Here is a 21,515-nt window from a genome sequence, read left to right on the forward strand (position 1 = left end):
AAGAAAATTGAGCATTCAAATGATGCCATTGACTTTGAGGAAGTCCAAGAATAAGGCTTGTAATTGGTGACCATCACATCTACTTCCCACTGCAGGGCCCCTGGGGAAACAAAATGCATGAGCTTTGCATCTTCCTTTTCTAGTCTTCTGGAAAAAATTACTTTTGCTGATGCGGGCATGGGTGAGTGGGGAGGCCAGGACTGGTCCGTTGAGGATTTTCTTGGCCAGGCTTCTGGAAGAAGCTAAAGAATAGGTGTTAGTTGAATGAATGTGGAGCACAGCTGCGAGAGTGTGAGCTTGGATGCCTTGCAGATCTGAGTTCTAATCCCTGCTCTGTCCCTCACCGACTCTGTGGCCCTGGGAACATTACTAAATTCACTGAAACTCATCTCCTCATCCTCAAAATGCAGGGAGAAATACTTATTTTGTGGGGTTGGGAGAAACAAAATGAGATTATGCCAGGAAAGTGTTCAACCCATTGTTGGAACCAGTTTTAGTTAACAGTCTTCTCTTCCCTGTTACTCCTCAGTTCCATCCTGGGGGATCTAGTAAATGTTGAAGGACAAGAGGTCGCTCTCCCAAAAGCTCCGTGACTTGGGTTGGAACATCAGAGAGTACAGAATATCAGCACTATGAGGGCAAAGGGGTAAATGGTCCAGAACCATCCTTCTTATCTCCTCATTGTTATTTTTAACTTTTAATCTTGAAACACTTTCAAACTTACAGGACAGTTACAAAAATAATACAAATCCCAATAGAAAACTCCAACATACCTTATACCCTTTCCTCTCTAGATACCCACATCCACTAATTTTAACATTTTGCCACGTTTGTTGCAGCTCTCTCTTTCTGTTTCTTTTCAGTCCACTTTCTGTAAACTTGAGTGGGGCTGTACACATCATATTCTTTGAGCACTTAATACTGCCATGTACGTTTCCTAATAACAAGAATATTTACATATGTAATCATCTTAAGTGCAGTTATCAAGTTCAAGAAGTTTAACATTGATATAAAGCTTACCATCTATATTCCAATTCTTTCATGTGTCCCAATAATGTCCCGCTTAAGCATTTTCTCCTTCCTTGCTTCCAGGACCATGTATTGCTTTTAATTGCCATTTTCTCTTTTTCTTTCTTTCTTTTGTTTTTGTTTTTTCGTTGTGGGATATACATATGACATAAACTTTCCTATCTGAATCACTCCCAAGCATATTATTTAATGGGATTAATTACATCCATAATATTGGGATACCTTACCATTTTCCATTAGTAAATTTCCCATCTATACAAACAGAAACCATACACCCAGTATTCATTAACTCCACATTCTCCTGACCCCTGTCCCTGTGAACTGTACTCTAATTTCTTGTCTCTCTGTATTTTCTCCAGTAATTTCCTTATAGTTACCATGGGGTTTAACTCTCATATCTTAAATCTATAACAATCCCATTGCTTTAATACCAACTCAACTTCAATGGTACACACAAACTATGTTCCTATATCCCTCCATCCCCCAACCTTGATTGTAGTTCTTGTCACAAATAATATGTTTATATGTCATAAGTCCAAGACTACTGTTTTATTGCATTTTTTTTGGTATGCTGTATGGTACAGGTCACATTTCATTATTTTTCCATATGAGTATCCCCTTACTGCAGCACCATTTATTAATTTTGTATGTTTGTTTGGTTTTTCATTTTGTTTATTTGCTTGTTTGTTTGGAAAGTACATGGGTCGGGAATCAAACCTGGGTCTTCTGCATGGCAGGTGAGAATTCTACCACTGAACCACCCTTGCACCCCCTGTTTTATCATCACATTTTATGCTTTTTGATCCTGTAGAAAGTAAAAAGTGGAGTTACAAACCAAAAATACAGACGTACTGGTATTTATATTTATCCATGTTGTTACCCTCACTAGAGATCTTTATTTTTTCATAAGGCTCCAATCTATTTTCTATTGTCCTTTCTTTTCGACCTGCAGAATTCTCTTTAGCATCTCTTGTAGGCCCAGTCTAGTAGTGATGAATTCCTTCATCTTTTGTTTAATCTTGGAATGTCTTAATCTTGTCCTTGTTTTTTTAAATGCAATTTTATTAAGATGTATTCACACACTATACAATCCATTCAAAGTATATAATCAATGGCTTACAGTAATATATAGTTGTGTGTTAATCACTATGATCAATTTTAGAACAATTTTATTACTTCAGAAAAAGAAAATTCCAAACATCCCATTTTCCTTATCCCTTATTCCCCCGCTCCCCACATTTGCCCTCATTTTTGAAAGGCAGTTTTGCCAGATATAGAGTTCTTGGTTGGCAAATGTTTGCTTTCAGCACTTCAAATATGTCGTCCTACTGCCTTCTTGCCTTCATGGTTACTGCTGAGAAATAAGTACTTAATGTTTTTTTGGCTTCCTTGTATGCAACGTGATGCTTCTGTAATGACTTTTAAAATTCTCTTTATCTTTGGCATTCCCCAGTTTGATTATAATATGCCTGTGGCATGGGTCTATTTCAGTTTATTCTATTTTGGATTACCTTGGATGTCTATATTAATGTCTTCCTTTGAATTTGGGAAGTTACAGCTACTTAAAAAAAATTCTCTCTGCCATTTTCTCTCTTTCTTTTGCTTCTGGAACACTCACAGTGTGTTTACCGGTATGCTTGATGGTATCCCCAGGTTCTTCAACCTCTGTTCACATTTCTTCATTCTTTCTTTTTTCTGTTCCTCAGATTGAATGATTTCAATTATCTTATCTTCAGGTGCTCTGATTCTTCCTTCTGCCAGCTCCAATCTGTTGAATCTCTGTGGAGAATTTTTATTTACTGTAACTGGCCTTCAGCTCTGTTTTGTTCCTTTCATAATTTCCCGTTCTGTATTGATAGTTCTTTGTGTTCATTGTCATTTTCCTGATTTCCTTCAGTCTGTGTTTTCCTTTAGCTCTTTGAGCTTATTTAGGACCATTTTTTAAAAGTCTTTCTTTGGTATGTCCCAGGTCCTCATAGATTGTTTTTGTACTTTTATCTTCTCCTTTGCCTGGGCCATCACTTTGTGTTTCTTTAAGTGTATTGTAATCTTTTGTTGTTAAAATACACACAAATGTTGGACATTTTGGTATTTTAATTTTCCCTGGAATTTAGATTCTGAGGTGTCTGTTCCTTAAGCTTGTATGCAGCTAGTATTATGACAGTGTTTTGGAATCCTCTTGACATTCTAGCTTTTCCTTTTGGCCAAACTTCTACCTGTGGTTCTTAAACTTCTGCTTTGGAGGACATTACCCTTAACCAGAGACTTGACTCCTTTAACTGGAGGCATCCTTCCCCATCCAAGGGCAAATGGGATAGACCTAAGCAGAAGTATGTATCTAGATGACAAATTTCATGAGTCAAAGATACTTGTACATATGACAGATGTTTTAAAATATATGCTGTCTCCAGAGGAGGAAGGCAATTGCTTCTCCTTTCTTTTTTTTTCCAAGAGTGGGTGGAAGCCCTTCAGAGATGGTATTGGACTGTGCATTTTCAAATGGTTAATATTTGAGGGATTGGATTGGCATTCATGCTCCTTTTGGTTCTTCAGTTTTGGAGAGGTTATTAACTGGGGACAGTCCAAGCACTTTGAGGAATGCTGGAGCACAAAACAGAAAAGCCACATGGGTTTTCATTTTGTACCTTCTTCTTTTTTTGTTCCCCTTTAAGGCATTTACCATGGAATGTTATTCTAACTGAAGACCCTGGGCACAATGCCTTACACTTAGTAGGCATGTAATTACTAGTAATTACTGTTGTTTGATTTGCCCTAGTTGACTACATTCTTACTGACTGCAAGACTGCCAGGGTTGCTATGACAAATACCATGGTTGACTTAAACAAAAGGGATCTATTTGTTCACACTTTTGGAGTCTCGAAGTCCAAAATCAAGGTATTGTTTGCAAAGCTATGATTTCTCCAAATTCTGTGGCATTCCAAAGATTGCAATCCTCCATCGTATGGTGATCTCTTTCTCTGGATTCTCCTACTTATGATTTCTACTGGTTTCTGGTTTCTTTTAACTGACTATGTTCAAATTCCCTCTGTTTATAAAGCCATCCTGATTCAATTTGGTCTTATTTAAATGAGATCTTCAATGATTCTGTTCACAAAAGAGTTCACACCTTAACTAATAATAACATCTTCAAAGATCTATTTACATATGGATTCACATCCGCAGGACTGGAGGTTAGGATTTGAGATATCTTTTGTGGGGGACCGTTCACTTGTTCTTTAAAATGTATTGAGTTGGTACTATTTGTCAGGTACTGTGCTATGTGCTTTGTATCAGTATGGCATAAAAAAAGAAATAATCATTCCTCCTAAGGGCTGCAGTGGGGACAGGCTCTCAGCAGAGGAGATTTGAGAAGGATTTCAAAATATGAATTGATATTTCCCAGGCAAATGTCAAGGGAAGGGCATTGCATAGAGAATGAGTAGTGTTAACTAACATAAGAAATAGATGGGCAGGGGTGGGTGGGTTTGTGACAGTGAGAGAATGGCATGGCTGTGATTGATTGACCCGTTTAAGTTGTCCTGTGTTCACTAGAGAAGGATCTCCTTTACCTCAACTCAAAATTGAATTTCATTGAGCTTCTGATTTACTCAACAAAGATTTACCTACCATGTGCTTTACATAGTGTCAGATGCTAGAAATGAATGCTGATCATATTCTTTTAGCAGTTTTTCTAAAGACGAATAAACAATATAGAGTTTAATTTGGTGGTGATTGCATTTTTTTCAACCCATGACAGCACACTACTACTTAAGGGACATCTAATGTGAGAACAGCATTACTCTTTGAGTTTTATGCAATACAAGGAAGAAATTGAATAACTCTTTTACTAACTACTCAAAATACAAATCTGGATATGATGTTAAGAATTACTGATTGCATATGTAGAATGGAATGATTTCTAAATGTTGTGTTAATTTCTTTTTTTCTTTAATTAATAAAAAAATACAAATCTGGATAAATGAGACTCATTGTTATATCTGTGTCATATATTTGGGATCAAACCTTGTCTCAACATAGATAACTTACAAAACCCTTTATGGAAACCATAGCTGTGGTTTGGGATGTGATCACCTGGTCCAGCCCTTTTGTCTAATAAGGTAGAATTGACTCGCCTCAGTTTACATAAGGAATTTTACCTGACTGTGAAGAACTAAGGTCACTGATGTCCCGGCCACTACACAATGATGCCTCTATAAATAAAACATCAGTGCACATAGTTTGTAATCAGAACCATAATGGGATCCTCCATGAAGTCAGGGATACTGTGATCCTATCTCCTGACCCCACCCCTCTCCACCTCTCTCCATCTGCAGAGCTTAAAGGACAGACAATCCAATTCTGAACACCCTGCCTTTTGTCTCACTCGGCTTGGTTGCCTGGTCTCCAGCTTACCTGCCAGTCTTCCAAACCGACACAACCATATGCTAGAATCTTATCTGAACAGTCCTTCCACTTGCTACTTTTCATATCTTTTTGGTATATCAGAACCACAAACCCAGATGGGCAATTAGGGATTCAGGGTAACAGTGGTTTGGGGTTATTTCAACTAGTTGCTGTCCTGTGTGAAAGATTGCATCATCTGTGACAGCTGGCCTGAGTAATCATCACTCTTTTAGCAGGAAATATTTTCATCCTCTGTGTAATAGGGACTTCCAAGGCTATTTTGACTGCTATATCATACAGAGTGGTATATCTGAACATTAATAAAGTTTGTTATTTTTGCTGGAAATGCAAAGACTGCTCAATTCAAAATTGTCTCATTCAGGCATTGATGTACTTATAAAGGTTTATTCCACAAGTAAGCTTTGACTAAGGCTGTTAATTTTCTTTGGGTGAGACTCCTAAAGGCTCAGTAATCAGTATCACAGTTTAACTTGGTGGTGCTCACCATTTTCATCAGCCCATGACAAAGCATACCTGTATTTAAGGGGCATCTGATGTGAGAATGGCATTATTCTTTGTGTTCTGCTATTGTTTGCCTTTTCAGGCTTGTTTCATTCATTCATTTCCCATATATTTATTGGTACTTACTGTGTGCCAGCCACTATGCCCAGTGCTTTTTGCCTCTTTTAGTCTCTGTCTCGGGGGAAAATCAAGAATGGGAAAGGAGAAAAGGGGTAGGTGGGATGGATCTCATCAAAGACTGTTCTGTCTTACTACTAATATTAGCAGTGGTTTATTAACACCATGCTAAGTGAGTCACATACCTTGTCAGATTTAATGTTCATGATGGCCATTGGATGTAAAAAGGGGTTTGAAGAGATTAGGTGACTTGTTTAAAGCCACAGATGGTCAATCAGGAGCTGAAATCGGAGCCTACAACTTCTAGCACGCCTCCTCCTTGTGCACTGCTGGCCCTTGAGAGCAGTAAAAAGGGACTCAATCCTAACAGGATTAAGTACTGACCCCTAGTGTACCTGACCTCTAAGGTCCTTTGCAGCTGTGGAATCTATGACTCTTGGGTCACTTTCATGGTTAAGTTCCTATGTCAGCTTGGCAAGGTCATGATATCCAGTTGTTTGGTCAAAGAAGTACTGGCCTAATTGTTACTGTGAGAATATTTAATGGATTTAAATCTTCAGTAAGTTGATTGCATCTGTGGCTGATTACATCTACAATGCGGAGATTGCCGTCAGGAATGAGAGACATCTCATCCAGTCAGTTGAAGCCTTACAGGGAGAAATGATGAGTTCAGTATTCAGAAAGAAGAATTTTCTTCTCTACTTCAGCCATCCAGCTTCTCCTGGGGAATCTGTTGAAAACCATCGGAGTTCTCAGCTTGCAGTCTGCCCTGCGGAATTTAGACTTTCCTATCCTCACAGTTGTGTGCGTCAATTCCTGTATGAAATCTCATAATATTTGTATTGTGTATATATATTTGTGTATACATATATTTTATATATATATAAAATCCTTTTGGTTCTGTTTCCCTGGCAAATCCTGACTAATACAGTGACCTTGGGGACCCTGGGAGAAGAGTCTGAAGGATAAGTGACCATCTCTCAGCCTGAGGAACACAGCCTTAAAAGTGTGTCTACTTCCTCTGCTCACAATTTCCATCAGAATAACCACCAACATGAAAGACTTTGTAGCTATAATGAAACATCCTAAGTTTTCTATTTCTCCTTCTTTTTAAATCTTTTCTGTTCTCCTTCTTAAACTTTGAAAGGCCTGGATCTCTCCCTCCACTATTTTCTCCCACCAAATAATATCTGTGAATGCTGTGTATACCCAATGTTTTTGTGTATCCAATTCGTAAATGTGGAAAACTGCATCAAGAGTCAGATAAGTACCCTAGTTATGAATAAAGGGACCGTTCATCTGGAAAGCTCTTTGTGAAGTAATTTGACTTATACTGGTGGTAAGCAACTGGTGAAGGATTTATGGACACAGAATTCAGGTAATTTTTGGCCTTTTTGTCCTAAAAAATGGACAAGTAGTGTTGGAACAAGTCAGAGAGTAGTAGCCTTATTCAAATAGAGGCAAAAGCAGAATTTTCTGAGGGTACAAGGAGGAAGCAGCCCTGTCTTAGGGCTGGTGGAAGGCAGTGGGATGATGTCTGCATTGGTCCTTCAAGGGTGGGTCCAGATCTGCCAAGTACCTGGGGTGAAAAGCATTCCTGGTGGGGTACAGCATTTGCAGAGGCAGGTCAATGTGGAAGGCAAGATTTGTGGGGAAATGAAACAGTTTGATGTGACTTTAACATAACAGCCTTTCAGAGCCAGAGGAACTGAAACCCTGGAAAGGCAAATGAAAGCCTAATTGTACATGACCTTGATGCCATACTAAGGAATTTGGACTTTGTTCTATAGGGAACAAAGGAGCCATGGAGTGTTTTTGAGCTGAGGAATGCCCTGGTCTGAGTTTTGTCTTAAGAGTTAGTCTGGAGCAGTAAGGAGGATGTCGAAGAGACTGGAGGTAGGAAGACTAGGCGCCAGGTGTTATCAGAAGGCAATCTGAGAGATGGTTCTAGGGACTGTGACCCATGTACACAGCGAAGACTTCCTTTCCCTACAGCTCGCTGGGGGCGGGGAAAGAGGAGGAGAGAGATTAAGAATAGGCATTTCTGGGCTTATTCTGTAAACCCACACATTTCACATATTAGAAATCACATATTTGACTGAGGGTTCCACTGGGAATCAAATAGTAATCAAATGGTAGGAGGGCATAGTGGTCCAGACCTGGGCTCCTGGCTTAAATTCCTGAGTTACCTTCCTGGCTCCCCAGTGCAATTTTCATGTGACTTTGGGCAACACTCAGCCTGTCTTTCTTCATTTCCTAAATGGGAATGATTAGAAAAGGTATTGTAAATCCCTCATGGGTTGTTGTGAAAATTAGATAGGGCTATGCCATCATGTTCTTACTATTTGTAAAAATGCAATCTATTTTAGGTGTTTTATTTTCTAAAACCAGTTTGTTCCTGATTCTCACACACAGCACCTTCTGCCTGTTTTTTTTTCTCCCCTGTTGATGGCACAATCAGCTGAGATGTCTTCCTTTATTCTGTACTGGGTTTGGAGGCGGGGTAGGGGACATGATGTGATTTGCATATGATTACCCAGAATGCTTTGCCAACCAACATTTCTTTGCAACTGGGAAATGGAGCTCTGGAACAGGCTGCAAGGTCTAACTGAGCCTGGGGTATGCTGAGTAGGACAAGGAATGCCTGGCTGCCTGAGCCCTGGTGGGAGGGGTCCCTGGGCTGGGAGGAGGTCAGGGTATTTGATGTCGGTATGTATCTGCTGTTAGCAGTCTTTGGAAATAGGGGATTGTAGTGCTTTTTTCCCCCTGTCTCAGCCTGCCAAGTGCAAACCCAGAGAAGGGAGAAGTTGATTCACATTCTTGCTTTCTTCTGGGGCAAAAAAAAAAAAAAAATTCCGATAGCCTGTTCCCATGGGCTCATTTTCCATCCCTGTTTGGCTCATCAGAATGCATTGTGAGCCTGTACAAGGATTTTGGGGAAGAAATACTGTTGAAAGCCTTAGCTTTTGTGTCTCCTGCCTTCCATTATATGAACTACACCACCTCCCAGCCTCACCCCAGCTCTGGGCTCTGCCTCTGCTCTCCTATTGGGGTGTTTATAGTGAATACTGCATGCTGGGCCACACAGGGAAACTGCAGGGGGTGTCCAAGTTCACATGTTCTGCATTCCAGGTGGATATTTCTGACATTGAGCAATGGAATGGCTTTGCCAGGTTTAGGTCTGTCCAATTGGAATGCAACCGAAAAGGAAAGTCCCCGAGTTGTTCAAATACTCAACCTCCCCACAACCCCTTCTTGTTATTTTTTTTTCCTTTTTTATTCTCTGATGACAAACTCAGCTCAGCATTCTTGCTGGCCTCATGGCACTTGTTGGTGCTGATAAGTACAACTTCCCAAGAGATAGGAATGCAAATTGTAATATTTTGTTGAGTCATGTGTACTCTGCAGCTCTTTTCCAAACATTGCATCAGACCTAGAATTGGCATCTCCCTGGACTCTGCTGGATGACACTAAGTGTCCAGGAAAAGCTTAGTCCGTTTCTCGAAAAAATGTATTCTCACTCTCTCCGTCTGCCTGGTTGTAATATCCTGTTCTTGAGGAAGTTGAACCCCTGGGGGGAGCAAAGGCAAAACCAGTTTTGCAGATAAGTTTAAAAATATGGCTTTTGGCTTTTCTCACCCACTCCAGTCTCTTAGCAACAAGACAGCTGATGGTATCCACTAGGGAGGAAAACACAGAACATGTGGGGGAGACTGTCTGAATTCTTGCCTACAGTCTGATTTATTTAAACCTCTGCTGCATTCCTGGGTGTGGAGACCCAGGAGTCACGTCATGAGTGCATTCCCCTGCCCTTTTCTTGACCTCCTCAAATGAGCAGCTAGAGGAAAATCTCAGAACGGGGTGGACTTTTTTCCTCTGCAAGGATCTGCCTTATCTTGGGCAGCCATTTCCCTTAGTTTGGGATTAACTGTTTGACAACTTGAGCACATTTATAGAGAGAGGTGGCCTGGGTGGGGTGCTGGAAAGAGCACAGACCTGGGGGGGTGGGGGTGGCTCTGTCTCTCCTTCCAGTGGGACTCAAAAAAGAAATTTCTTATGCTCTTATCCCCACCCCATGTTGGTTTTCTCATCTGCAAAGTAGGGGGACTGGATTAGATGTCTGGATGTTCTCTGAGATGCCTTTCCATGAGGGATGTGTGTGCCTTTTACATAAACTTTATGTTAAGTCGTGTATCCCTCTGATTCTCTTATCACTTGATCTTTACAGTTATTAAGTGGCAGAGCAAGACTTCGGTTCCAGGTCTGGCCAACAGTGAAGCCCGTGTTCTTAATCACTACTTTATGCTGTTTGTATATATCACATAGGTGCCGCACATAGCAAGTGTCCTATGTTGTACTGATGATCTTTATATCTACATCTGTTTATTTATGGGAGTTGAATTGGAGGTGGTAGGGGATTTAGGCTTCAAAGGTCAGAGAGATCGGGGTTCACACTCTTGCTCAGCCTCTTAACTGTTGTGGGGACTCAGAATCTTCACCTGTGAAATGGGAATAACAAAACGTCTGTAATCAGCCTGCTATGAGGATTAGGATGAGTGATGTACATGAAATAATTGGCACAGTACTTGCTACACAGTAAATGCTCATTAAAAGAGAGGGGGAGAAAGAGGGGGAGAGAAGGAGAGGTAATAGGAAAGGAAGGTTGAGAGCCCAAGTAACCAACCTATAATTGGCAGAACTGGGATCTGAACTTAGGCAATTGACTTTAGAGAAAACTTTCCTCACCAGTCTGATCTACTAATCTTATTAATGTCCATGAGGCCAAGTTATCTCCATTTTTTATGACTTATCTAGAATTTAGTTTCCCCTGTTTTTGGCTGTGTACATTACCATCCCTCAGCCTTGAGAATAAACAGTGAAAATTGAAGGTATGGAACCTATAGAAGTATAGACTTTTAGAGTTTAAAAGTTAAAGAATTCTTCAAGAGGTCATTTAGTCCAATGGTTTCTAACTATGGGTCATGATCTTTTTAGTAGGTGGTAAAATCAATTTAGTAGTTCATGACGAATTTTCAAACAATTGAATGAATAGAATAGAGACTATCAGAGTGCATTGTCCTTTATAAGTGTTAAGTATTGTTGAGAAAGAATTGTTTCAGTTACTCCTTTGTGTGTCTGTTCTGGGCCACTAATGTAAAAATTATTTTTTATAGTGTGTCATGTTCATCAAAGTTTGAAAAACATCTGTTTTACACAGTGGTCTTCTAGTTTTGTTCCATGGCATCCAAGGGGGATAAGTTGAGTAAGAAAGGCTTCAGGAATGTCTCCTCTTCCCACTAAAGTAATCCCATATTTACCTGTTCTTCATGTTGGCTTTTCATGTAACATTTCATCTTTAAGAAAAAGAACTCTACTTGAAAAATAAAAATTGAAGAGCCACTGATGTACACCATTGAAACTGTGCGCAGCCTACACACTTGACTTTTAGGAATCCTGAGACCAATTTCTAAGCTTCCTGGAGAAAGAGATGATATGGAACGAGACCTTAGATGTCCCAGCCAAGGCCAGCCTAGATCAATCTACTAATAGTCAGTCCTCTAGCTGATTATAGCAAGTACGGCTGAGATCAACTGAGCCCATTCCAGACCAGAAGAATTGCCTTGCTGACCTCTAGGATTATGAGTTAACTTTTGGGTCAATTTGTTATCCATTACAACTTAATAGAAGCAACTACTGCCCTTCACTAGCAAAGCCACACTGGAAGACTGTATAGTTATTAGATTCTATTGTCAGAAACATTAACCAGAAATATTAACAAACTAGAAATGTATTCAGCTCAGGGTGAAGAGAAGGGATTTCATTCTTGTTGGCAAAGGAATGAAAGCAGTTTAACCTGGCAAGTAAAGAGGGCTTGAGCTCCATCTTCTGAGATTTGATGGGCTGTTCATTAGTAGGAGAAATGAGATGAATCCTCTGTGACTTTTGTGGTTGATTGAATAATTGGCCACAATTTATACTACAACTTACATACATTCTTGCCAGGGCCTTATGGTGGGCAGAATATACTCCCCTGTTACTTGGTCTTAGGCTGTGATTTGCTTTGATCAGTAAAAGTTACAGAGTGCTAATTCTGGGACTGTAAGAGACATCTTGTGTTTTCACTCGCTCTGTTATACTTTTGCCCCATTGAGCCTGTCCCAGAGAAGGATAAGACACATGGGAACAGAGCCACCCCTGCCAGCCTGCAGCATGCAGCAGAGCCTTCTAGCCAGTTCCATGCACTCATGATTGAAAAATGAATGGTTATTTTATAAGCCACTAAGGTTTTGAGATAGTAATTAGCCAGCAATAGTTGACTAATATACTTTAGAGAAAAAATTAGGATCAAGGATTAGTTGCATCATGGAAGAACCTTTCCATTGCTTTTAAGGAGGAATATTTCTGCCAAAGAACTGTCCAATAGTGGGACACCCAGTGCAAGTGGGAATTCCGTCGATGGGGATATCCAACCATCAGGAAGTTGTATATGGTCTGCCTAGTTGGAGTGAGGACCAATCTTTCATTTCAGAGTACTAGCATGTTAAGCATTTGGAGGATAGTTAACACATTATTTCAGTTGTGTTTCAGCACAAAGAGAGGATGAGCCCAGAGGGTTATATGTGTGTGTGCGAGGAAGGTGTTGGCTAGGAGGAAAGGAGCTGTGGAGAGTTTAGAATTCCTCCTTAAGGTTTGACCTTTGATTCATACCTGTGCTCATTTGTTATGCCAATTGGAAGCCCTAGCTCTTATCTCCAGGTCCTGCTCATTCCTAAAGCTTGAGCTCAAGTTCACATTTTTCTGTGAGAAATGTCCCTGGCCTTTCTCGCCTATGGAGACCACTCCCATCTCTGAACTCTTTACACTGGCTGCAATTCGCTTGCTGTCTTAACAGTTTCCTTAACTTAGGCTCAGCTAAATATTTTCCCTATGCTCAGGTAGTGTTTCTGCAAGTTAAAGAACTTGCCACTCAACGCTGTGATCTTGCCTCTTTCCTTAAACCTGTGAACTGGTAGAAGGCAAGAAGCATACCTTAGTCACCCCCGCATCCCTTCTGTCTGCCATGGCATCTGGCACACTATAGAGCCTCCTTAAAGTGTTTCTTGAATGAAAGAATGTGCACTTCTTTTGTCTCTCTGACACAACTGTTAATTTCTAAAAAGTGGTTGGTACTTGGATTCCCGCAGTGCCCCAAGGCCTGTGCATTTATTTATTCAACAAGTATTTGATGAATGGGCCTTACCCTGGCTTACAAAGCCCTATGTGATCTGGTTTCTGCCCCCTTGACATCATCTTGGACCACTCTCTCCTCGCCCCAAATCTGCTCTAGGCATATAACGGCCTTTTCTCCGTTCTTTGAATACTCAAAACTCATTCCTACTTCCAGGGCCTTTGCAGTCTCTCTACCTGTGGTCTCTTACACTTGATCTTCTTACAGCTCTCTCTTTCTTGTCATTCTGAGCTCAGCTGAAAGGTTACCTCCTTCAGGAACCCTATCCTGAGTGTCTAATCCAAGACCACACCCTGCTCTATCCTTTACATCTTCCAGTTCTAGGTCTTTCCATGGCTTACCAATTTCTGATGATTTCTTTCCCTCCCTCCTTCCTTCCTTTTTTTCTTCCTTCCCTCCTAGCTTTTGTTTTGGCTTGCTTATTTATTGATATCTTGATTAATTAATCAATAAATATTGATTGACTATTTCTCTCTGCTAAAATGTAACCCTCATGATCACAGATACCTTTTCGATCTTGTTCACTGCTGTATCTCCAATGTCTGATAAATGAATGAATGAATTGATTGATTTTTCTGCTTTACCATGTATACACTGATCATTCACCCAGCTATGTGTTGGAAATATAGTGAGAAAAAAAGAGACAAGGTCCTTACCTTCAAGTATTTTGCAGTTTTTGCTGAGTGAATGATCAGTGTATACATGGTAGAGCAGAAAAATCAAAATCAAGTAAACAAGCGACAATGACAAAACAAAACAGACAGAAATGTGTGTAATCCACCCAAAATACTTAAGACTCAGCTTCCTCTGTGAATGAGGATGATAATACCTAGTTGGCTGATTTGCTGTGAGAATAAAGTGAGCTTATTAGTGGTTAGCACCCACCATCATGTCTCACATTCAGCATCTCCTCTCTGATGTGAATTGTATTAAGAAGCTCACACTGGTCTCCCTGTCTGAACCACTCTAGAGAACTAAACTCCAATTCCAAATTAGGCTCCTAGGTTTAAATCCAGTTATGAAATATTTCTGTTCTAGGGCCTACCAAAGTGATAATGGTGGGGTGGACCTGATTCATTTGTGCAGTGTGTGCTTTGATGCATTTGAAGCCTTCGCATGACCTGGTCGTTTTAGTTGCTGTTCTGAGCTGTGTGATAATTGGCCACAAGTCACTGAAAAGTCATGAAGAATCAAAAAATACTGGAGACTGGGCTGGTCTTCTACAGAAAAGTAGTTGATACGTGCTGATGTTGCCCGAAATATCACTGTCTGAGTGTGAGTCAATTAGAGTAAACCATATTGGATTAACCAAACCACTTTAGCAGTCATTTGCAAATTAGTAAGAGTTTGTTAAATAGTGCTGCTCTGGACCCTTAAATAGACCTCGTTCAGCCTAACGTCTAAAGCAACCATGGTATTGAGTAACCTGAGCTCTGATCAGGGCTATGGCCAGGTTAAGGGGGTCCCTGCCCTGTAGGCAATTCCTTCTGGGGTTGGGTGGCTAAGAGCACCAGGAGAAGGGGCACGTTTGTCCAGCGGAAGGGGCAAGGGCAAGGGCAATTGCACAACAGAGTTCACAAAGTTAACTCCTATCGGTTCCTAATCTGTTTTGTCCTCCTACCTCCACAAAATTTGCCCTTTTAATATTTATTTGCCCACCTTTGCTGTGTGTGGCCGATTTTGTCTCAGAAGTCAGCTTGATCCCTTTGAAGGTGTTTACTAATTAGATCAGGCTGGGAAGTTAGGTAACTTCGTGTATATTTATCCTGGACTCAAGACCCCCAAACAGCCCTAGGGAGGTCAGCTGCAACTTCCCTGCTTGCTTGCTTTTTGTGAGGAAGTCCTAATGATTGCCCAATTAAGCTGAATGACACTGTGTCTTTTTCTGCCATTAGCTCAAACACAGTGCTTGAATATTAGAGTAGCTGGAGCCACAAGGCTAACTGCTCTTAGCCAGCACAATTATGGATCAGTCATGCACTGGGTTCAATTTGACACAGTCCATATACAGTCCTTACTCACTTACATGGCATCCGGCCCATAGGTATTAACTCTAATCTGCTTTTTGCTTGAAAGGAAAATTGCTGTTTCAGTAATTCAGGTTCAATAGGCCCACAGATCTGATGCTTTAGAGAAATCACTGCACTCAAATGCTTTAAAATAATATTTGCTTCAAGAGAATGTATGTGTGCATGGGTATCTGTGTGTGAAGATATGTGTGTGGGAGATGTGCATGTTTGCCTGTGTGTATAGATAGAGTTGAAACTGCTTTTAGAAGATGTGCAGCATAAAGTGAGGGAGGACTTAATTGTGCTGAAGCTTAAGGCAGCCTCAATCCATGACTCAGGCTGATCCAATTTCCTTCAATATCCAATTTCCATTGCCACAAGTGTGATAGATAGGGAGAGAGAAAGCGCTGACCATGATGTGTGGAATGGCCATCTGGGGTCTCAAGGGTTTGCCTTAGATATTCTCACCTCGGACATCTTAGGCTTGTCCAAAGAGTAAGGCCAAGCCACTGGGAGAGCTGAAAAGTATGTTAGCATGCCAACCCTGCCCCCGAGCTCTGGGTATCCACTTGGCTTTGCCTGGCTGGCATACCCTCTGCCACTAACAGAGGCAAGACTGCCCTCTTCTCTGCTTCTGTGACCCTTGTTCTCATGTCTGCCACAGTAAATGCTCCACAGTCCTCTTGAGGTTGGTAGCACCTCAGCCTTGTGACTGCAGTACCTGGCTCTGTGTCTGACTCGGAAGGGTGTCGTCTTGATGATCAAGAGGACACATCTTACAGGTGGAGCTCCATTTCTTACTAGTGCCATAGAAGTGAGCCTGTCAATAAATTGGAGAGTGGGCCAGCCAAAGTTGGCATTGGAGGAGAGTCCTGGGTCCGGCAGCATGGCCTAGGACAGAGCCACTCAGGAGCAGCAACATCTACTCTATCCCCTGCAGTTAGAGGAGGATCTCAATCTTTTAATCCCTATACCACCCTCACACTGCCCCCAACGTTATTCTGCCTCCAAGTTTAATACATTGGCCACTTCTTCTTGATTCTCTGCCATTTAGGGGTGGGCCTCTGGGTCAAACTACCTGGATTCAAATCCCATCCTTACCACATACAACCTGTGTGACCTTGGGCACGCAACCCCATTTCTCTGTGATACCTCATCAGTTTCCTTAACTGTGAAGCAGAGGTGATAACAGGGCTTAAGTTCTTAGGGTCTTTGCTAAGATTAAATGAAAATATAATCAGGGGCCTTTCTGGCTTAGCATATGTGCTCATAAATGTCAGCTATTATTTCCTATAACCTGGAGATCCCTGTCTACCCGCATCTCACCCACCTGCAGGGAGGAGCGTTTGTAATGGATGCGAAGCACCTGGCCCTTTAAATGGTGGTTATTACTGTCATTATTATTGGCTCTCAGGAACAGGTTGGGATTTTGAAAAGATTTTTACAACTCCCGAAGAAATTGCACAAAGAAAATGACCTAGAATTCAATGAAAACTCCTTGACATACTCTTATTGTAGCTGGCTCACTCTTAGGGCTTACAAGTCTCATATATATTTTAGGGAGGAATCTTAAGGGAGAAAAGGCTCTGCAGGAAATTAATCTAATGCTTAATTTCTAAGAGACAGAGCTTTCTGCAGAGAGACGGACCCCAGGAAGGACCTTCTACTTCAGGGAAAACTTCCTCCCTTATGCTTAGGGGTTTAGCTTTACCTAACTTCAGAAGTGCTTTTTTTTTTTTTAGGGTAATACCATCACCAGAGAAGAAAAGGCAGGCTATTCCTATACCATTACTGCACAGATTTTCATGATATACATCTATAAGTATATTACTATTTAAATGTATTATATATTTTTTAACAGAATTGCAATACTACACCAACTATTATTTTTAAGTAATTTTCCCCTCTCTTAGAATAAACTTCTTGCCTGGTCCATGAATCGATTTTTACACCGTTTTAAATGACTACTGAATATAACATAATACAAGTAGACCATAATGTACTCACCCAAACTCTATTTGTAGATGGATAGGTTGTTTCCAGTTTTCCCAACACTATGATGTTACTCTTATTCTTTTATTTTTTTCACACCTAATTATTAGCATAGAATAAATCATTAGTAGTGACATTTCTGGTTTAAAAGACATGCACTATTTAGGGCTTTTGCAAAGTACTGCCTAATTGTTCTTCAACAAAGTTTACCAGCTTCCTCCTCTAATAATCTATATCCTATGACAATGCTTCCCAATATATGTATGTGTGTGTATGTATATATATATGTGTGTGTGTGTGTGTGTGTGTGTGTATATATATTTAACTTCATGGTTCACATAAGAGAGGTAAACTCTAGTTGGGTGAACTGGAGTAAATAGAAGAAACTCCTGAAGATGGACTCTCCTGGGGGCTTCGGTGGCTGGAAGGACTGAGGGGAGCCATTGTGCCACCCCTGCTGTCAGGTCGCTCTGGTCCACAACAGTTTTTGCTCACTTCATTAACACTGGATTTTGGTTTCCAAAAGAAGCCCTTTTGCTTACGGAGAAAGGCTGAGCAGTTGCATTGCAGAAGGATTGAGGAAAATGCAGATGTGGCACAGATGAAGGGATGGCAACCTTGTGAACTTTTGGTAGGGCGTAACCAGCTATTGCAGTGTAAAATGCTCACATATTTCCCAGGCAATAATCTCCAAGAAGTGTCCCATTTTGGTGGAGGCTGCTTCTGGATCATCCCCAGCTTGTCAGCATAACTCGGAGGGCCCAAGTGAATCACAATGAAGAAACATTGCTCCATGGAGCGTCCTCAGACCTGATGGATGTAAGAAAGAAATGCAGCTAACCTCTCTGTTCAACCTTTATTAGGGACTGATGGCAACAGCTGGTCTTTATGAAGGCGACTGTGGCCCAGAGTCTTTGTTCTCCACTGGGACTCATAAAGCTTTTATTAAATCTCTGCCAATCCACTGACAAATCCTGCACCATGGAGAAAGATGCTGCAGGCACAGGGAACTCCCCATCCATGCCCTCTCCCAGGTTACTGGTCCTTGAGGGGTGGGAGCTCAGCGTTTTTGGCTCTTGCCAAGGCTATGGGACTTGTTCTCAACCGTGAGGTCTTGTTTCATGGGAATGACTGTAGCTTTATGTAATTCTGGGCTTATTGGCTTGGGTGAGCGTTCCCTAGCCTCTACTGGAATTTAATGACTGAGTGATGTAGGAGAAGAAATGGAGAAAATGGGTGTTTATTGACCTAACACAGCCTTGTTAAAAAAAATTCCGAATATATATATATGCAGCTTGTGCATTTTTAAAAACAATTTACTTCCTTGCAGGAGAGAAAATGAATCAGCATTCAAAGCAGATCCACCTAAATAAGCAGGTAAGTGTCCATGCCTGTAGCAGAGAGAAAAGCTTAATGTGTATGTGCAACCAAGGTTCTTAGCCATGACACAGCCCCACCAGACATTTAGGGAGGTAAGACTTGCATCATTTTCTTTATCCCTCTTTCTCTTTTCTTTTGCCATATAGATTAAGAGAAGAAATGAAGTATTTACAATCAGTTTACCAGGAGTCAAGTCACTGTGAGGTATTTGGTTTCTTAAAGTCTCAGTTTTCCCATCTGGAAACTAGGCATAGTTTTTCTGTATTTATTCATTTACCACAGATTAACTGAGCATCATTTACATGGTTAGGAAAAGGTGAGACATTACCTCCAAAGTTGTATTTTTTTTTTTTAAATATCTTTTCTTTCTTTTTCTGTTTTTTTCAATTCTGCTTCTCCTTTTTTTCCCTTGCCTACCTCTTTGGACTGCCAGAGACATGTCTAAGCATTCCATTGGTGAGATTGTGTGTTACTGAATTCTGGGGTCATTGGAAGGTTCCCTCCTCCATTTTTAGCATAAATTATCATTCAGGAAATAATGATGGATTTAAAAATATTCTTTTTTCCTCCTTTATGCTTCTTTGTCATGTGCTCCATACTTTCTGTAACTTTTCTATTTTTACTTACACCATCCTGTATCATCCAAATTACTATTGCAGTAGTCTTCTGATTGTCATATTCTACCATTCAAATAGTCTTCTTTCTCTTTTCATGCCAGCATGTCCTGCTTGCCTCATGCATTCATTCATTCAGACATTCACTTAGTAGACACATGGATAACCACTAGGCTCCAACAACCAGAGTAGGTACTAGACATGTCCTTAACTAATCTTAAGATTTCCATCAAATGCAATAGAAACCTCAGGTTCCTTTACCTAGGTTTCAAATCCATGTATATGCATGGCTCTACCTGTCTTTTTTTTTTTTTAAAGAAAAATTTGTTTTATAACCATTAGTTCATCAATACAAACAAGCCCTCCCAGGCTTTCCCTAAATCAACGCTATTGAGAGTCTGGTAGGCTCTGTGTTGTGCCAGTCAGAGCCAAATCCAGGAACACACAGGGCATTTTTTCCTTTTAGAAATCAAGGTCAAAATTTAAGAAAGACTCTACCTGCTTTTTTTTTTTTTTTTTTTTTAACTTTTTATACACTTTTTATTCCCCCGAGAGAGGGTACACCATTCCTGGAAGTACTGAAATACCAGGTCGATGCGTGGAGTGGACGGAGCAAGCTCCTATTCCATCTCCTAATTCCAAAAATCCATTTAATATATTGTCCTTGGATAGAGGACGTATCAGATATTAAACTGATAAAAACAGATACTACACTTGATCTTAGCCAAAAGGCTGAGAAGCGATCAACCTGCTTTTTAATTCTCTCTCTCAACCTATGTGATTTTATAAACTCTCAGCTCTAGCTGGATTGATCTTCTGTCTCTGTGCCTTGGCTTTTATCATCTCCCCCTCCAAGTATGCCCTCCCATTTCCAATTCACTTGTTTAAAACTAATATTCAGTGGAGAGCTCAGGGTTAGTTCTTTTATGAACCTCTCCTGACTATCCCTCCCTGGAACCCTTTAATTTATATCTGAACCAATATAATTCAAATTGCTAGCTCCCTTTTCAAGTATATAGGAAAACAGTAAGATTTCAAGATGCTTGAATGACAGGAAAGAAAGATTTGGGCTTACATGTTCTTGCATCCTCCATAGCACCTAACACAGTGTCTTGTTCAATGAATGTTTCTCTACTGGTTGTTTGAGCTATCCTACTAAAAGTAGAAAGTGGGAATGATACACTTTTAGGATTATCCCACTATTTTATTAATTCCCTTTCAATGTTTGGGGTAACTTCAGATGTCAACTTTGTTCAAACCCTTATCGACAGTGTCCTCTCCAATTTGACCCTATTGGGGTCTTCTTCCCTCTTCCATTGAAGTTCCTTATGCTGTAGAAATACAGGTTTCTAGCCATGGAGATTACAGAGCTGGGTAGTAGAAAGAGCTGCAGCTTTGCCTAATTAAGTAGATCTGGGTTCTACTTCTAACTGTATGTTGTGGCCCTGGAACAGTCTTGCCTCTTTGAGCCACAGGACCCTCATCTGTGAAATAGAATTAATAGACTATCCCTTGCATGGTTTTGTGAACATTAAATGTAATTACAAAGGTATATAGCACCTACTGCCTTGCTTAATCTATACTAGGTTCTTCTTAAACTGTAGATATTAATATTGACCAAGGATGCTGGAGTGTTCCATAGCTTCCAGGACTCTTTGGAAGAACAATTGGACTTACAAGGATGCCCACCAACCTCATGTATGTGGGATTGTGATTGACTTTTCTCTTGGGAGCTGTCCAGCATCCAGCTGCTTATCCTGTTGGTACAAAATCTCTTTTTTTGTATAGTGGTCTTGTTGGAAAGCAGTAGCCTCCTAAACCAAAGATGTCAGAGGGTTTAGATCCACCCTCTCCTCATCCCTAGGTAATCAGAGCTCAGCAAATGTCAAGGACTTAGCCCTTTGAATGCTTCTATCCCCCTGCTTCCGGGATTTTGGATTTGACTATGATTCTTGCCTTTGAGATTTTGAGTCCTCTGTTTATGTACCAAGGAATTCAAAGGTAAGAATCATAGTTTTGTCTTCTCTGACTCCAGTTATTATAAGCCTCTGGTAGACTTTTAATAAATCCCTTCCCCTATTTTTCTTTTACTTGATATACTGTGGATTCGGAAATTACATTCTGTGACAAATAATCCCTAGTACCTCAGCCTGCTCTTTGATCCCATTCCCATGACAGATTGTAAGGCTGGTGGCCTTCTGCGGCCACTGTCTTTGTGAC

The 21,515-nt window shown here is 40.6% G+C and overlaps 2 long non-coding RNA genes and 1 other non-coding gene across 8 annotated transcripts in view; 1 reads left to right on the plus strand and 2 right to left on the minus strand.

The window, feature by feature from the left end:
• Nucleotides 1-21,515, plus strand: part of LOC143689048 (uncharacterized) — a 102,088-nt gene that overhangs the window by 12,035 nt on the left and 68,538 nt on the right. Inside the window, exons 1-3 of one of the 4 annotated variants that reach the window (XR_013178504.1) lie at nucleotides 3,020-3,359; nucleotides 18,632-18,678; nucleotides 18,828-18,885. This is a non-coding gene — a long non-coding RNA (uncharacterized LOC143689048). Of the gene's footprint in view, nucleotides 1-3,019; nucleotides 3,360-18,631; nucleotides 18,679-18,827; nucleotides 18,886-21,515 lie in introns of those variants that run through there. The other 3 variants (XR_013178505.1, XR_013178507.1, XR_013178506.1) reach the window with 3 other exon arrangements.
• LOC143689049 (uncharacterized) lies at nucleotides 10,405-21,513 on the minus strand. Of its 3 annotated transcripts, none has more exons than XR_013178508.1 (5): nucleotides 21,440-21,511; nucleotides 20,371-20,450; nucleotides 17,971-18,111; nucleotides 17,317-17,400; nucleotides 10,405-10,571 (listed from the first exon to the last, which is right to left on the minus strand). It is a non-coding gene; the product is annotated as an uncharacterized LOC143689049 (long non-coding RNA). The 3 variants fall into 3 exon arrangements; XR_013178510.1 differs by having other exon boundaries at nucleotides 20,371-20,447; nucleotides 21,440-21,485; XR_013178509.1 differs by lacking the exon at nucleotides 20,371-20,450 and having other exon boundaries at nucleotides 10,407-10,571; nucleotides 21,440-21,513.
• On the minus strand, nucleotides 19,849-20,039 carry LOC143689306 (U2 spliceosomal RNA). Its single transcript, XR_013178748.1, has one exon. It is a non-coding gene; the product is annotated as a U2 spliceosomal RNA (small nuclear RNA).

Source organism: Tamandua tetradactyla, chromosome 6 (assembly GCF_023851605.1).
Source record: "Tamandua tetradactyla isolate mTamTet1 chromosome 6, mTamTet1.pri, whole genome shotgun sequence".
NCBI classification, from domain to species: Eukaryota; Metazoa; Chordata; class Mammalia; order Pilosa; family Myrmecophagidae; genus Tamandua; species Tamandua tetradactyla.